The following is an 18,961-nucleotide window of genomic DNA, read 5'->3' on the forward strand; positions in this document are numbered from 1 at the left end:
ACCATTGGCCTTTGGGAAACATTATGGGAAACTCTTCTCTGAACTCCTATCAAGGTGCTATCGAGAATAATATTGTTCCTTATATTTCAAAGTATCCTTATGAAGACCTACTGAAAAAAATGTCTTCTTGTCTTGGTACAAAGAAGCATTGTGTTTCTCTTCTGTCGCTGGCTTCTCCTTATCTCATGGACACTGACTCATGAACTAGACCATGTTTCTTTCTGGGCACAGAACCAATTTATGGTCTTTCTCCATCCATTAGAGACCTTCTCAGTATGCATTTTGTGAATTCACTCCTGGATTCATCATTATTTCCCTACCTCTATTTTCTGTGCATTCAAATATACCCATTTAAAATTTTTTTTGGAATGGTTAATGTATACTGTTGACTAAGTAAAAGTTCATGAGTTCAGGGCAGCACCCTTCTTGCCTGCAGATGGAGAGAAGCAAGCATACCACATTGAAGCTGGACAAAATTCCTACCAACTTAGATCCAGGAAGAAATTTCTCCTTGTAGAGAAAAAGTACGCTATAGTCAAAGACCACCACCACCTGTCAGACCACCTCATCCATGGAGTGGGGGGATAACTTTTAAGAAATGCATTTTGGGGTCAGCCTAGGTGGCTCAGCAGTTTAGCACCACCTTCAGCCCAGGGTGTGATCCTGGAGACCCGGGATCAAGTCCCACGCCAGGCTCCCTGCATGAAGCCTGCTTCTCCCTCTGCCTGTGTCTCTGCCTCTCTCTCTCTCTCTCTCTCTCTCTCTCTGTGTCTCTTAAATAAATAAAATCTTAAAAAAAAAAAAAAAGAAATGTATTTTGGAGTATCATATAATACCACCTGATTCTCTTGAACATTCATAAAATAAAATACTCAGTACCTGTTTTCAATGAAAATAAGAAATGAGAATTCATTACTAGAATGAAACATTTACTTCATCCCTTGTATAAGATGGAAACAGCCTATCCCCTGATGGACAGCACTGGCTTCTTCTGTGGGCTCTGTGAGTGCCCAGACAGGCCTGCCCTTGTAGCAGAAGAAACTAAATAGAAGACCTCTGTAGTAGCCAGCTCTTCTGGAATTCTTGGAGAAACCACTCTTCATCATCTACCTAGAATGGCCCTAAATTGTTCTAATTTAATTTGGTTCTTCCATACAAGGATACTCACTCACTGCCTAACATTTTGACTTGGCCATTTTCTTCAGCTTCTCTACTAACTGTGCTCTGGCCCTTTCCTTGATTTACTATTTTTGCCCACTGTCTCCAGGGTTGTATACTTTGCAATACATGCCTCGCACAAGTTGCCAAGAGAACCCACCCTTTCCCTGGACACAGCTATTCCCCTGAGCTAAAGTGAACAATTCATCCTGATTTTAAAACTGAAAATCTCACATCCCTGGAAACACCTCTGTCCTAGGCAAAGGGATGGTTGGTCCCTCTACTCCCAGTCCACACTGATCATACAGCAAATTGACGACACAATCACAATTTTATTAATTTTATTCTTTAATTAGTATACAACTTTTAAAGAGACAGCATTGTGAGCAAATATCACAGAACTAAGTTATCTTCATGTATAAGAGCCACATGATGATATCCATTGCAAAATTTAAGTCTCATTCCCATCCCAGATCACCCTGCATGTCTTGGACATGCCTTTGTTGCCTTTTATCATTGTATGCTCAAGTAATACAATTTTTAAGATTGGCCTAAAGAAAATGAGATTAAGAAAGCATATCTGCTATCTAAAATTAAACAATGAATTCTAAACCCAAATAGAAGTGATTTTAGGATGATCCAATTTTATCAGATCCACAGCTCTCTCCTCCCCCTTGAGTGTAAATATCAAGATCTGCCTATGAATCTATCACAAAATACAAAAGGAAAAACAAAACTCTCTGTCCAGGGGGTCCCTATTTTACATACCAGGAGGAGACCAAATTTCCAAAACATCATTGCCATAACCCCTGACCAACAGGAAGGAGACTCTGGAAGCAATGAATGATCAGTACACACAATGTGACTCATACAACACTAATTAGGCACCAATCCTTTATGCATTTCTCAAATTCCCCAATGTCAGAGAATGTGTGTCCAGCTCTTCTGGAATTCTTGGAGAAACCACTCTTCATCATCTACCTAGAATGGCCCTAAATTGTTCTAATTTAATTTGGTTCTTCCATACAAGGATACTCACTCACTGCCTAACATTTTGACTTGGCCATTTTCTTCAGCTTCTCAGCTGAACACAGAGACTCTTGTTTATGCTCTGGTCTCAATTTTTGAGCAACCAACAGGGCAACTTATCTTATCCATATGTTCATTATGGTCCTTTCTAATGAATATTTCTTTATAGTGTTTAAACAAAAAGAAATTAATGCATTGGCATTTCAAAGCTCTGACCTTTAAGTTTTTGTACTTGGTATATTGAAGAAAAGATATATATAGTATACATTAGAATTGAGAGTCAGATTAACTCAATGCAGCACACATACAGTTGTGCGTCTAATTCTGGAGGTAATATAATCACTCTGTCCTCTATGATGGATGCTTGGATAGATTTTGGGATTTTGAAAGTCCCAAATTAAGCTTCTAGTTTATTCCTTTAAATCTCCATAGCTTTAAATAAAAATGATCTCTTATATCTTTTCTCTAAGACTCGGGTATAAAACTCTCCAGCAGGAAAACATCTTCAGAGCCAAATATATCTTATAATTGATTATGTGTCCACACTATCTGACTATAGGAGACCAACGCTGATGCTGCTTTAAAATAACAATAGGAAAATTGATTTCCACTGAGAAAGCCCCAGAGATGGGAATGTCAATTTATTGTAAACATTTGTGATACAAGAGGAATCACTGGTCATTTTTCTTAAAGGGAAACTAGTCAGACACAGCGAATCTATTGGCACTGAAAATTAATACTATATATATTTAAAAGGAACTTTGTATTTTCTAAAATAAACTTGATTTTTTACAGTAGGTTTAAGTTTTTAGAGAAGAGAGAGTTCCCATATACCTTCTGTCCTTACATGTTTAATCTCTCCTATCTTCTCACACCAAAATCATATACTTGTTACCATTGATGAATCTACGCTGACACATCAATATCACCCAAAGTCCACTGTTTATATCAGGGTTCATTCTTGGTGTTATACATCCTGTGGTTTGGACAAATGTACAATGACATGTGTCCATCATCATAGTATCATCAGGAATAGTTTCTACTTATTTGTCCCTCCCAGCCCCTGGTAACTACTGATCCTTTTACTATTTCCACACTTTTATCTTTTCCCAGAATGTCATGTTGTTGAAATCATTTAGTAGACTTTTCAGACTGGCTTCTTTCACTTTGCAATATGCATTTAAATTTCCTCCATGTCTTTTCATGGTTTGGTAACTCATTTATTTAGAACTTCACATTGTTTTTAATTAACATTTCTTCCTTAAGATAAAAACAGTGGTCTCCATGGTTAGATGTAGAGTTTGAGTTTTACAAATCAGTAAACACAACCTATGGGAGCAGGTAAACCCCAAATTTAGAGACTGTAGTCATGGGTTCAAGTTTCATCTCAAGTAATTTACTAGGATGGAACCTTGGAGCAGTCATTCAACAACTGACATGAGGGAAGACTGAACATCAAAGAGGCTCATTGTCCGTAATGGCTTAGGATTGTGCCCATTGTGGATCTTCCCAAATGAATGGTGACACCTGACCCAATCAAATCTTCTCTCTTGAGAAGCAAAACTGTGAAATAAGCACACATAAGAAATAGGAAGAAACAACATTTGAGGAGATGAAGAGAAGGTAGACGATTAGACTGCACGTGAATCCTAAAATATATTTAAGTTATAGCCATGCAGTGGAATAAAATGTAGCCAATAAAAATCCTGATTTGGGGTATGGAAGATGTTACTAATAGGGGATCACTCTCATAAGTGAGAAAATTATAAGATACAATGGTGTATGCACAAATTATGCTATATTTGTTGCACATTCATGGGATTATAAATAAATACAAAATACTTATTGGTGTTTACCTCTGGGTAATTGTATTACCTGGGTTTTCAGCAAGGGATGAAACTCTTAAACCGAGCACTTTGAGGAGAGCGTATCAAGGGACTATTTGTAAGATACAGGGGAAGGATGTTAACAGGTTACTTGCTAAAACCCATTACTAGCCAAGGCCAGTAGGGGTTGGGGGAGGGAATAGTTTCTAGAACCTGTGGAGAGAAAACTAGATTGAGAGGACTGCTGGACAGGAGCTGTGTCCTGCAGTTGAGACACATCACCAGTTGGCAGCAACCTCATGGGGTGGATGCTGGGGAAATAAAGAGCCTGACCTCACTCACTCTGGTGGAACTCTAGGGGAACTCAGAAGGCAAGGCAGGCTTTGGGTACAGGTCAGCCTCCCAGGCCCTAAACAGGATAGAGAAGGATGGTATCTAGAGGAACAAGCAGGGTGATTTAACTTCCCTTTTTTCTTATCTGAATTTCTAATTTTTTTTCCAGAAAGGAGCACATAGAACAGACATATATTTCATAGCTTTGATTTTTCCCCCATATGGCATTCCAATTTTTTTTCAGTCTTTGCAGTGGGTTGTATAAAAAAAAATAGAGGTGTGGGTCAAAAAAACAGAGACTGAAAATAAACAGGAAAATGAGAAATTATGGAAAGAATATCATGAAGAGTGATTGGTCCCTCATTTATCCCCCTATATAGGAAACACTTGGGGACTAAAGGAAACAGGCTCCACACTGTTCTGTGTATTCAAGATTAAGAGTAATAGAAATAATAGTAATTTCTAAGGGAATTTTTTTAAAGGACTTCTCCAGGTCTGCTTTGGCATACACAATCAGCCCTGAATGAAAACACTATTTCAAAGTGCCAAGCTCTTTTCAGAATTCTTTTTTTTTTTTTAAAAGATTTATTTATTTGACAGAGAAAGAGAAAGAGAGAAAGCACAAGCATGAGGAGGTATAGGCAGGGGGAGAGGGAGAAGCAGGCTCCCCACAGAGTAGGGAGCTCCATTCAGGGCTCAATCCCAGGACCCTGGGATCATGACCTGAGCCAAAGGCAGACAACCCACTGAACCACCCAGGCACCCCTCTTTTCAGCATTCTTAAGCCATTTTATCTTCCCTTGTGTCTGATCTAAATGCATCTGCTTTCAAGCCCCAAATGGTATTTTTTTGCAAGTGTGCCAGGTCAAGTAGAATCCATATCTAGCAGATCTTACAGACATGACTAGTTTCAGTACAAACAGATGTCAAACCAAGCAAACCGTAGTCACTGGCTGATTGCAAGCAGATAGAATTAGAAATAAGTTTTGTGGTCTCCACTTCCTCAGAGCTCAGTTCTTTCTGTAAGGCTAACATTGTTCATAAAAAGTCTGCGTTGTGCACCTAGGACACCTACGCTGATCCAGTAGAGGGCAGTGATATATCTAGGAGCCTGGCCCTAGGAAACAACTCCCCTTTGGAGGCACACAGCTCAATATGGCTTCATCTATGCAAGGCAGGCAGGGTCACCTGAGTTCATTTCTCCCATCCACTCTGCTCTGCGGCTGCTCCCTTAGCAACTCTGCAGCTGCTGCCAGCAGTCATGGGAACAGGAATTATGACCTTCGCCTCAAACTGCAACCCTGAAAACAAAAGCTAGAGCACCTCCAGCCTCAGCAGCATCTAATTTATGGCTGAGTTGCCTGGCTATATATTTCAGGCCCAAGGCAGCCCCCAAGTGAGGTAGGCTTTAACTCCATTAAAGAGACAGCAGGGGAGCCCATAAGTCCCAAAGCAAATGTCCAAACCTAATCAAGAAGAAATCCAAGGAAGAAGAGAATCAATGCAGGTCTTTGGCAGGCTTGTGGTTCTTTAATTAAACAGACCCCTGACATGACATTATAGTTAGTGCAAGAGAGATGAGCTTGGTTATGGACAAGGAAAAGCATGTTTCAATTGCCAAACATCAAATAAACTGTGGGAACTATTAGCATCGATTATCAGCTGGCAAGCACCTCTGGAGACTTCAAGCCTCTAGGAATTTTTTAAATAATTGATTTAAGACAATTTGGGGAGGCACGTTGTGCAATAGTTTCCCAAGTGCAACTTAACTTTTTTCCTAAGAAAAACAACTTGAGTAATTTGCATTGCACCATTTATATGCAACTAAGAGTTACTCTTCCTTTCAATAACACATAAAAGGAGAAAGGATTATAAATGTTAGAGCTGGAAAAGACTGTAGACATCACTGTTTTTTAAATTTAAGCAATAGAATTCTTTTTTAAAAAATAAATCTTATATATAACCCCAGGAGATCGAGAACAGATGAAAGAAATATTTTATCGATATAAATTTATTTTATAAGTTCACACTTCTGTTAAAGGCTATAAAGTCAGTCACGGAGAACAAGGAAGCTTTTTTGGATGAATGAGATCAGGATTTATAGATGACTTGCAGGCTTACATCAGTTTTAGGATCTAATTTATTTTTGTATTTTCTTTGCAACTACTTTTGAGGGTGATGACAGTGATTCCCACGGATAAATCACTGCACATGGTGATAGATGTTTTTGTAACAGCTTTTCTTGCAACTTGAGCATATTCTTTAATTAAATAGAGCAAAATAAGTTTAATTCCAAAGTCTGCACTCAAGTCAGTTAAAATTGGCAACATATTAAGAAGCAGTGGTCTCCAAAGAATTAAAAGATCCTTTAAAAAAAAAAAACTGGTAAAAACAGCTGTGTTCTTAACCAAAATCAGCTCTTTTTTCCTTTTCCACATTCTACACAGTTCAGCCACATTGACCAGCTTTCTATGTGTAGCCATTTGTTGGAGATCTAGCCAATGAAATGCGAGCAGGAGTGCCATGTGCCACTCCCAGGCCTGGCACATGCAAACCTGCCACAGGCACCCCTTCCTCAACAGCTCAGGGTCTGCAATGGACCCTGAGGACCCAGGCAAAAGGACAGGGCCACAAGATGGAAGAAGCCTGTGTTCCCAAGGTCCATGGAGGCCACTTGCATACTAGGAATATCCTTAATAGATTTGGAATAGCAAGAAGAAAACTTTTACTGCGTTAAGCCACTAAGATTGGCATACTGTCATGACAGCTAGCATTGTTTAACCCAACTGAACTCATAACCAGAAATCAGATACATGACCTTTCATGGCTTACTGTTCTTATGTTTTTATCAATTTATTCCTAACCCCTCAACTTGTTTCCTTTGCCCTTAGGCTGGTTGATTTAAGCCAAGAAGCATTTATTTTGATCTTTCTAGTAAAGATTTCCCCCTTGGGCTAGTCAATGAAGGCTGGAAGCCCATGATTCTCTTTCCATGAGCACCCCTCAACCCCTTCATGAGGTGGCACTCTGATCCTGAAGCAACAAGGACCAGCAGGCAAAGAAACAGGGGCTGAGGGGCATGAGGAAGCCTTTCAGACACAGGACTCACCCGTCCCATCTCCAGGGGTTCATCCAGAGCCCCTCAAGTAGAGAGCAGTAAAGAGACAGTTCCAGTCTAAACTTTGTTTCTGAGTAACTCTTGCTCCCAGATTTCTGATTTCTCAGGCCTTTGTATATGAAAGGATAAGAGTCTAGATGCTTAATTTTTGTCGGTGCCTTTCTCCCCTATAAAATCAGAAAAGTCCTTCATCGAGAGTTGCACAGATGTGTCGATGGCCATCCCAGCAAGAACATCTCCCAACTCAAAGCTCTTCCATGGTTGTTTCTTGGAATCATCCTCCGTTTTCCCACCACAGGTTTTGCCTTGAAATCTTTTTTTTTTTTTTCTGGTTGAAACAGAAATGACAATCTGGATGTAGTTACCTCCTCCGAATCTTCTCCTTATTTAAGTTTTTTTTTTCCCCAAAAGTTGGTTTCAGAGGAAAGAAAAGGGCAGCACGACCTCACCATACATAGAGATGCAACACTGCTCCACCATTGCAAACTCAAAAATAGAGCACAGCTGATGAGCTTACTTCAGAACATCCAAATGTTTACTAAAAGGAAATGACTCTGCCTATCGATGGGGAGAAGAGATGCCTAGAACAGATTCTGATGAGATCTGTTGCTGTGTGCACTGGCAAAAGCAACTTAACCAGACAAGTACCAGCCTATAAATAATGGCAATTACTCCCAGGAAAGTGGTGCTTCTGTAGGAGGAGTGGTTTTCTTTATTTGGTTACCATTATTTTCGAAGAGACTTGGGACTACATTTAAAAAAAGAAATTAAAAGCCAGAAATGATCAGGGACCATAATGGAAATAGCTGCTCTGAACCCAGCCTTGAAGATAGGCCCCCAGAGTCAGTCAGTTCCCCTGTTTAAAACACTCCCTTCCAGGAAAAAAAACAAAAGTGCATAATTTTATGCCACAAAAAATATGCTGTCGTGACAAAAACACTAATTAGATGTTGGGGGTGGGGATGGGGTGGTGAAGAAGCTCAGTTGTAGAATCATAAAGAAAATGTTAAATGCCCAATGTGTGAACATACGATAAATACAGAAGGAGGTGAGAAGGTGAAATGCACACTTGATACCACCAGAAAAATAATTTGTAAATATTTGTTTTGAGATAAAGCTAATGTTTCTAAAAGTTGTTCTCTGATGGTATAAATAACTAGAAATGCAAAGCAAAGTCCAGAGAAAAGACTTTTTAAATGCTAATCAAGAGAGATATTTGCATATAATATATAATAATAATAATAAAATTAACATGGAGAAAAAAGAAAAAGGCCAAATGAAGTAAATATGAAAATTTTTCTTTGAAATATTGAGGAGAAAGTCTTCTAATGTAGTTTCTATAAAATATAAATTACATTCAAACAATATTTCTGGGATCCCTGGGTGGCTCAGGGGTTTAGTGGCCTGCCTTTGGCCCAATGTATGACCCTGGGGTCCCTGGATGGAGTCCCACATTGGGCTCCCTGGTGGAGCCTGCTTCTCCCTCTGCCTGTGTCTGCCTCTCTCTCTCTCTCTCTTTCTCTCTGTGTCTCTCATGAATAAATAAGTAAAATCTTAAAAAAACAAAAACAATATTTCTGATAATTGATGTATTTTTCTGTATTTTTAGGAAACACAGTCACATGTGTATAGCCAATTTGTTTTTTGGAAAGTCTTACTGAAAGAAGAATCACTTCTACCCAAAGCCTTACAGACCTGTTTTTACCCCTTTTAACCTTGAATGTCATACTTTACAGACTAAAAAGAGACCAACTCTCTGACTTCAAGAGCTTAATTATAAGATTTCCAAAATTTTCCAGGAAATCTAGGGAAACCTATCTTCAAATCGATATCTTTATAAGTTTAATGTTAGACTGGTACCCAAAGAGAATATATTATACTTTACTTCCCCTAAATACAAATATGCCAAATAAAAGTAAGCCCAGGATTCTTCATAGCCCTCTGAGATTATATTCACATTCCATATTCCCAGTGAGCTATAGCACACAGGGCAAGCACTCAAAATGTCCATCCTCAAAGGTGATATACACAAAATCTAGGAGACTGTCTTTGAAACACACGTGTATACACATCCAGGTGTATCCAACACCAGGTATTTCAATTTAAGGCCTAAGGAAATTGAAATTTGGTCAGCAGGTTTTTATTCATCTAATTGTCCACCAATCAATCATTGTTTTTATAAGTAGTACTGCATTCAACAATATGTGCTGAGTAGTCACTACTTATAAAGTGCTCTTCTAGCCACTGAGCTTAGGGTAGAAAACAGGGTCCAGGGATGCCTGAATGGCTCAGTGATTGAGCATCTGCCTTTGGCTCAGGTTCTGATCACAGGGTCCTGGGATCGAATCCTGCATTGGGCTCCCCGCAGAGAGCCTGCTTCTCCCTCTGCCTGTCTCTGCCTCTCTCTGTGTCTCTCATGAATAAATAAAATAAAATCTTTTTTAAAAAGAAAAGAAAAGAAAACAGGGTCCACCATATTTCCCTTCTGTCTCAGATCTTACAAACTAAACTAGAGTCAGGACTAGAGAGAGGAGGGGGAAATGTTTCCTCCTCCCCGGAGGCATTACAGGTGTTTGAGACAGACAGTTGTTTATGGGGTGAGACCATCCTGCACATTACTGCGAGGAGCCCAGAACAACAGCGATAACCAAAAACATCTCTACATTTTCAGACCTCTTTGGGAGTAGATGTTTTCCAAGTGCTCAGATAAGAAAAAGAAGCTGTGCAAGATATGAACTCCCCCATCTGGGAAGGGGCCCCAAATTCAAGACTACCTAAGAATTCAGAAGCAGTCCTAATAGAGGTTGACCCTAAAAGAGAGGAAGGGTTTTAATACCAAAGTTATTCAGCATATTATCATCTCTTATTCATTCTCTTTTCATGCTCCATCCCAGGAATTGAGAGAAAGGGCAAAAAGGCTCTAGGCCAGGAACTCGTGTAACATAGTAAAATGTCAGATTAGCATAAATTCTGCTCGGGCCTTGTATTTGCTTGTTTGCTACCTCTGTTTATTTGCAATGATTCTTACGTGCTCTGTGGCAAAATAGTGTCATAGAATGGTGCTTTGGAACTGAAGTAAAGTTTAAGGATCTAAACTTTTAAAATACTAATTTGTAAATCATGTTGATTCAGGTAGTTATTAAGAATTAGCTATCATAAATACTGCTGAATTAGAAGTTCTTTTTTTTTTCAGATTTATTTATTTATTGGAAAAGAGAAGAGAGAGAGTGAGTGCGAGCAGGGGTGAGAGGCAGAGGGAGAGGGAGAGAGTGAATCCTAAAGCCATCTCACTGCTGAACATGGGGCTTGACACAGGGCTCAATCCCAGGACCCTGAGATCATGACCTGAGCCAAAATCAAGAGATCGCAACTTAACCGACTGAGCCACCCAAGTGCCCCCACCCTGCCCCTCACACCACCAATTTCTAATGTGTGTGATTGGCAGCTCCTAAAATGGCCCCCAGTGATCCCTACTGTGTGGTATTCAAGCCCTTGTATAATCTCCTCCTCCTGAGTGTAGGCTGGGTCCAGGAACAAGCAGAATGTGACAAAGCGATGGGATGTCACTTAGGAGATGGAGTTACAAAAGGACTGGCTTCCATCTTGCTCACCCTCTCCTGTTCCCTCACTTGCCCACTTGGATGAAGCCAGCTGCCGGGCTGTAAGCCCCCCTAGGGAAAGGCATGTGGCAAGGAACTCAGGGAGCTCTCTCCAGCCAACAGCCAGTGAACAGCCAAGGCCCTCCGTCCAACAGCTCACGAGGAGCAAGATCTTGCCAACAATCACAATGGTGAGCTTAGACGCAGATTCTCTCCTCCTCCAGCCTAGAAATCGCTGGATAACTGCAGCCCTGGGTTTCAGCCTGGTCCTGCATAATGTAAGATACTAAATGTTTGTTCATTAAGAGGTTAAATTTGGGAGCAATTTGTTGTGCAGAACTGGGTATCTAATATAACGTGGAAAAAGAATTCACTTTAAAATCTAAACTATAAAGGACATGACCATCAAGGGTGTATAGAGCAAATCTAGCACTGTTCCCACAAAGCACCAAACAACATTTGCTTTAAGACTTAGGATGGGACGCCTGGGTGGCTCAGTGGTTGGGTGTCTGCCTTTGGGTTGGAGCATGACCCCAGAGTCCTGGGATCAAGTCCCATATCCGGCTCCCCGCCAGGGAGCCTGCTTCTCCCTCTACCTGTGTCTCTGCCTCTCTCTGTGTGTCTCTCATGAATAAATAAATAAAACTTTGAAAAAAAAAAAGATCTAGGAACACCAAAGCCTGGATCATTGGATGCAGATCTATCTTGGCAAAATGTGTGATTTTTTTCACTATGGTAATTTTCCCCAAACTCATCTTTGCTGTCCTCAAGAAACTGGAATGGGAATCTAAAGACAGTTACACAGTCTTAAAATGTTTTTTTTTTAAGAAATCAATTAAATAGAGACATATCGAGGTGCCTGGGTGGGTCAGTCAGTTAAGCACCTGCCTTTGGCTCTGGTCATGATCACAGGGTCCTGGGATCGAGTCCCACATCAGGCTCCCTGCTGAGTGAGGAGTCTTGCTTCTCCCTCTGCCCCTCCCTCCGCTCATGCTCTCTCTTTCTCTCAAATAAAATCTTTTTTAAAATAAATAAATAAATCGAGACATATCTGGCATGTACATGGCTCTGAGCTCCTTGCTTGGCTTTTATGAATTCACTACCTTACCCCGTGTTAGATAACGGGGGTAATCTAACGGGGGTAATCTTTTTTTTTTTTTTTTTTTTTTGTTTGTAGTGCCACTTTATTGCCAATTGCTGACACTGTCCAGGGCTAGTGGAAGGGAGGTTAGAACCCTGGTGGCAGGGATCCCTGGGTGGCGCAGCGGTTTGGCGCCTGCCTTTGGCCCAGGGCGCGATCCTGGAGACCTGGGATCGAATCCCACATCGGGCTCCCGGTGCATGGAGCCTGCTTCTCCCTCTGCCTGTGTCTCTGCCTCTCTGTCTCTCTCTGTGTGACTATCATGAATAAATAAATAAAATCTTAAAAAAAAAAAATTTAAAAAAAAAAAAAAAAAAAAAGAACCCTGGTGGCATCTGATCAGTACAGCTAAGCTGGAGTGGGGAGCAGACTTTCTTGGGCACTGATCCAGGGAAGGGGGTATAAGGCGGCTGTGGAAATGTCCATGGAGGTCTCTCTCTCCCACCCCCAAGACCACAGCAGCTTCTATTCCATCATGGTACCCAAAGGGACAAAGTGGAGGTAAATTTAGGAGGCTACTTATCAACATGACTTGTTTGAAACCCATGAGCTTTAAAAAGGGCAAGGTAGCTAAGTTTTAATTATTCTCCAAATCACCATTTCTCTGCATGTATTCCACAGAAGACTAATTGTATAGATTATTTAGGGATGGTATATTTCATCGTCAAATGAGTCTGAGACAAGTTGAGTGAAATGAAGTTAAAACAAGCTTCTTCTTTGCATGGCATCTCTAGGCCTCTACAGTGTGAATGAGTACTGAGTCTCAGACAAAAGCTACGCTATGCAGTGTCTTCAAAGCTTGTTGGGGTGAAGGACTACCATTTCTTCAAGAGCATGGAACTGGAATCACATTTTGGAAACACTTGAAAATTAAGAACTTCATTGATATCTCATCTCTGAAATGTTGTTCCCACTTCTCCCCTCTACAAAGATCCCATCCCTCAAATGTTGTAAGAAATCGGGGATCCACATTTAAGCAGGTTTAATATCTCTGACCCTGGTGGGTTTAGCTTCAATGCCAGGCAACATTACTAACAGTTTACCTGCTCTTAAAAAAAGGGTTCATCAGTTATAATAGTAAACCCACACTAAATGTTAGTTTTGTGCCAGGGACTCTTTTGATGCGATATAATGTATAGCTACAGATGAAAAAGTTGACAGCCAGGGAAGTTAAAGGATCCCCTGCTGCTAATATCTGTGCACCATATAGATATGGCAAGAAGTACTATTGTAGTATGGGCCCGACCTGCATCAGCTCACCAGTTCAATAAAAATTTCACTGTGACAGAATGAGCACAAATTAATGTCACAGTCTATTAAAATCCATCTCAATTCAATGCTAAAATTTCCAATATTGACAACGGAAGTATATTGGTATAATATTCTTATGGCAAATTAATATTAATGTACCAAGAATGATGTAATCAATGCTAAGATACAAAAAAATTAATAATCCATTAGGTTTCTCTTACAGTCTTTTGAACCAAAGCACCTATAAAATTCACATTATTTTTAAGCTTTACAATATTAAAGTGAGATTTTTTCTTTCAGTTTCTGCTAATATACACTGAATTCATATATAACGCCAATCAATAAGAGCACTTATAATTGCATTTTGCTTTTGTTAATGCCTGTAAATCCACATATGTTTTGCACAATGAACTTTAATACATATAATACTGTATATGTGCTTTTTACAGATAAGCTTAAATTCCTTTTGAAGAGGAAAGGGTCTTAACTTTAAAGAATTATTCCTCTCAGGGGTTCCTGGGTGGTGGAGTTGGTTAAGCATCTAACTCTTGGTTTCAGCTCAGGCCATGATCTCAGGGTTGTGAGATCTAGCCCTGAGTCAGGCTCCACACTCAGCTAGGAATCTGCTGAAGATTCTCTCTCCCTCTCCTTCTGCCCTCCAGCTTGTGCTTGCTCACTCTCGCTCAAATAAATAAATAAATAAATAAATAAATAAATAAATAAATATTTTTTACAAAATTTTAAAAAATTATTCCACTTGGAATTTTTCTAATTATTAAATTTAAAAAATTTATTTATTTATTCACGAGAGACACAGAGAGAGAGAGAGAGAGAGAGAGAGAGGCAGAGACATAGGCAGAGGGAGAAGCAGGCTCCATGCAGGGAGCCCGATGTGGGACTCCATTCCAGTACTCCAGGATCAGGCCCTGAGCCAAAGGCAGATGCTCAACCACTGAGCCACCCAGGCATCCCTAATTATTAGATTTTTGATTGAATACCATAGTTGAGATTACAATTGATGATAAAAAGAGACCCCGTGCTCATTGTGTAAGCTAGTAGGGGTCCAATTTGTATCTTAAAGCTAAGAGCCTATCTTTAAACATATGCTTTACTTTGTGAGAAGGTTTAAGAAAGGAAACAGGAGCATCTGGGTGGCTCCTGTTGGTTAAGTGTCTGCTTTCGGCTCAGGTCATGAGCCCAGGGTCCTGGGATCAAGCCCCAGGTCAGGTTCCTTGCTTAGTGGGGAATCTGCTTCTCCATCTCCCTCTGCCTTTGCCCCTCCCCCAGTTTGTGCTTGCTCTCTCTCTCTCAAATAAATAAAATCTTAAAAAAAAAAAAAAAAAGAAACAAAACAAAACAACTGAAACAAACAACTCTGAAAGTAGAATTCTTCTGGAGAGAAATAAAAGGACTGTATGGAACCTACCTTTTGTCACTGAAACATGAGGTAGTGAAAAGAGCTCGGGTTCTTGAGTTAGACAGTCATGCTCAAATTCCATCTCTAGCTCTTTCACCTTCAACTAGTCACTCAACCTCTCTGAGTTCTCTCATCTATGAATTGACAGTAAGAAAAGTAATAATACAAGGATCAGAAATCGCATACGAGTACTTAACACAAAACAAGTGCTCAATAAAGTCCTGAAAATACCAAATAAAAAGAGCAAATGCTGAAGCTCATTTTTCAAAACCTTCTATGAAACTGTCTCAATCAAAAGAGCAAGACCCAGCTGCTGAACGATCATACATCTGGAATGGGCTTGAAATGGCACAGCGAAATTTAAGAGATTGTTCCCCTCACAGTTAAGGGGAAACAGCCATCAGGCAGCTAATCCTGAGAACAGACAGTAGGTGGCGGGGAGGACTATACCAGCTGATGTGAGGTGGGGCAGCAGGGCCCGGCTGAACAGGAGGGAAAGAAACCTGGAGGTTGGGTTCTTAGAAACTTGGTTTACCACGGTGCTTTGTCTGTGTCTGTCTTCCTTGCTGCTTGAGAGCAACTTGAGAAGCTGGCACTGTGTTTCCTTTACCTTGTGTGGGTCACAGTACCCGGAACCGACCTTGAAACAGGGTGTTCCGCAAATACCAGGGGAGTGGAAGGAAAGAAGGAAGAGGGAGGGAAAGGAACCAGAGAGAAGGAAAATGAGAAGAAAGACAGAAGGAAGAAGAGGACCAGAAAGTGGTTATTCTCTCAAAGAAGAATCAGAAATTTATACTTCGTTAAGTTTGCTTCCCTCTAAGTTTTTTTTTTTTTTTTACATTGACTTAATTAATATCCATTCTCTGATTCATCTGAATGAAGACCAAGAAAGCTTTGTGCAGCTGGGAGTAGAATTATTGGTGATGGTGTCAGAACTATACCAGCTCCAGAGAGATGGAGCTGGGGCTGGATATGGGGAACCAGGAAGCCAATGTACCCCATGATGGCTCATTCTTTCCTCTAACTCAAACTGGCCAATCTAATTACAGCCTGCTAACATTAGGGCATGACCAAATCTTCTCCATTTCTCCATGTAATCAATCCTCTGAAAGACTTGTCTGAACTTCAGCCCTTTTTGCTTTGCCCACTGGTTTCTGAGATTCAGAATTCTATCCTTTCAACTCCATTTAAAACATACCTGTAAAATCTTTTGCTGCCATATTCCTTGCTTTCTAACCTTCCTTAAGTCCTTTATCCTGGCTTCCTTACCTGTCACAGAAACTTTAAAAAGAGTCCATTAGTTTTGATCACAGTGCTGAAGAGACTAAGGGCAAAGGTTAAATACCAGAAAAAGCTTCTAAATTCCTGGACTCACAAACATTATAGCATGAAAAAAACCTTAACAATGACTAAGTGCAGCCCTCTTATTTTACAGATGAGATCATTAGGGTTCAGAAAGATCAAGTTTGCCTAGGGGGAAAAAAAGCACATCTCTGCTGTGGCCACAGAATGACCTTTAATCTTAGGCAATCATCTTGAAAATTCTTATTTTTTATTTCCAAAAGTCAGGGAAGAATGTGGATTACATCACATAATCATCACCCTCCTGCACGCGGCCAGGAAACCTCAAAGCCCTTTTAGGTTCTCTTCCTGTAATTACCAGTACCTTCCTCACAGAAGTATTTGTCCTAATCCTTAACCCTGGCTTGCATTTCTTTATTTTGCCAGCCAAGGAGGAGAAAAGCCAGGAAAAGACCCCAGTAGCAGGGAGAGTACAGCAGTGAGATGCAAGGACCCTAGAGACAGATGGGGTTCCAGCCCATCTGTCTGGGCTCACCCAAATTGCTCACCCTCTCTTAAGCCTAGTGGGAAAAATAGGGTGACATAGGTCCTACTTTATAGAGTTTTTGTGAGGGTTGGATGAACAACTCTGAACCAGCCCTCTCCTATCACCATTTGTACCTTGTGTGTAACATGTGCCATAAGCCTAGAACCTTCTCCTTCTCACAAGGATTTCCTTCCTGGGTGAGAAAGCTGGTCTCCTCCTCTGACTTATGACCTTGGTTGTAACCCCCTTAGCCTATCAAGTCAGAGATGTTTTAAGAATATTGAACCTCAAAAGGGAAGAGTGAAGATCTCCTCTTTTTATTCCTAAAAGTTTCTTGGCACCTTGTGAACTGTGCTTTCACTCTCCCCACCCCACATACACAGTCAACAACCACTGTATACGAAGAGCATAGAGAGGGGTAGTCATAGTTTGGCCAAATAAAATCCTATTCCCCCCCCCCATAATATATCTGTATTTCATGCATTTTCTTCATCTTTATACTATATCTTATAACATGAATCATAAATATTTGCCTCTATTGTCTATTCAATTGTTATTCTTTTTGTTGATTGCAGGGTAAGCATGCCCATATTGCTACATAAACAGGTATGGTTGTTACTGTACAAATATTCACATTTCTGAGAAGAGCCAATGAGTTGTTCTTCCCAGACAAAGAAAGTCTGGTCCAGGCTGACCTGGTATCTCCAAAACAAGAAACATACTTTCAAATAGCAGTTAATTTTGTAAAGCATTCCAACATTTCTTCTCATTGGGTAATTCCACCAAAATGATAATAATATTATTTATGTTACCATAACAACCTAAGGATTTTTGCAAGTGTTGCTTCATTTATTCCTCATAATCTTAATAGCTCAGTATTTTATGCCCATTTTTAAATAATGTAATTGAGGTGCAATGGGGCTATACCTCTCTATATACCTATCATCTATGTCTAATGGAATATTATTTACCCATGAGAAAGAAGAAATCCTACCACGTGCAATAGCATGCATGTATCCAGAGGACATTATGCTTAGTGAGATTAAATCAGAGAAAGACAAATACTATATGATCTCACTTGGAATCTAAGCAAATTGAATTCATAAAAACAAAGAGTAGAATGATGTTGCCAGAAGCTGGGTGTGGGAGAAGAGATATCTAAGTGTACAAATTTGCAATAAGTAGGTAAATAAGTTCTAGAGATCTAATACACAGTATACTGAATATAGACATCATTTTATTGTAATGATCAAACTTGCTAAGAGACTAGATCTTAGTTACTCCATACCACACACACAAGAAAAGATATTTATGTGACATGAGGGAGGTGTTAACTATCACTACAATGGTAATCATTATTACAACATAAAAACGTATTATAACATGTTGTATACCTTAAATGTGCATGACATTACATGTCAAATATATTTCAATAAAAAATAAAATACTTATTTCAAACCAAAAACAAGATAGGCAATATGTGTGTATATGTACTCATAAATATACATATCTATATATTTATATAGATATATGCATATCGTAAATATCTACATAAGGAATGTGTGTGAATGCACATATAGCCTCCAATATTAAAAATCATCTGTAAAGATCAGAGAATCTATCCCTGTAGTTTGAAGTGACAAATGCTTTACAGAGTATAGCATTGACAGTGCTTGAACTCTGGACCACTTACCTGGGCAGTTATGAAAGAAACCCTGTTTTCTTTATAGATCTTGGAAACTAGCCCTTTATCTGATATGTCATTTGCAAATATCTTCTCCCATTCTGTAGGTTGTCTTTTAGTTTTGTTGACTGTATCCTTTGCTGTGCAAAAGCTTCTTATCTTGATGAAGTCCCAATAGTTCATTTTTGCTTTTGTTTCTTTTGCCTTCGTGGATGTATCTTGCAAGAAGTTACTGTGGCCGAGTTCATAAAGGGTGTTGCCTGTGTTCTCCTCTAGGATTTTGATGGAATCTTGTCTCACATTTAGATCTTCCGTCCATTTTGAGTTTATCTTTGTGTATGGTGAAAGAGAGTGGTCTAGTTTCATTCTTCTGCACGTGGATGTCCAATTTTCCCAGCACCATTTATTGAAGAGACTGGCTTTCTTCCAGTGGATAGCCTTTCTTCCTTTGTCAAATATTAGTTGACCATAAAGTTGAGGGCCCACTTCTGGGTTCTCTATTCTGTTCCATTGATCTATGTGTCTGTTTTTGTGCCAGTACCACACTGTCTTGATGACCACAGCTTTGTAGTACAAC

At 39.8% G+C, this 18,961-nt stretch overlaps 1 long non-coding RNA gene across 3 annotated transcripts in view; it reads right to left on the minus strand.

Moving 5' to 3' along the window:
* Positions 1–18,961, minus strand: part of LOC121474546 — a 122,805-nt gene that overhangs the window by 90,394 nt on the left and 13,450 nt on the right. Inside the window, exon 2 of one of the 3 annotated variants that reach the window (XR_005983428.1) lies at positions 14,882–15,006. The exons of the other annotated variants lie outside the window; for them this stretch is intronic. This is a non-coding gene — a long non-coding RNA (uncharacterized LOC121474546). The remainder of the gene's footprint in view (positions 1–14,881; positions 15,007–18,961) is intronic. 3 annotated transcript variants of the gene reach the window in all.

This window comes from Vulpes lagopus, chromosome 1 (assembly GCF_018345385.1).
Source record: "Vulpes lagopus strain Blue_001 chromosome 1, ASM1834538v1, whole genome shotgun sequence".
NCBI classification, from domain to species: Eukaryota; Metazoa; Chordata; class Mammalia; order Carnivora; family Canidae; genus Vulpes; species Vulpes lagopus.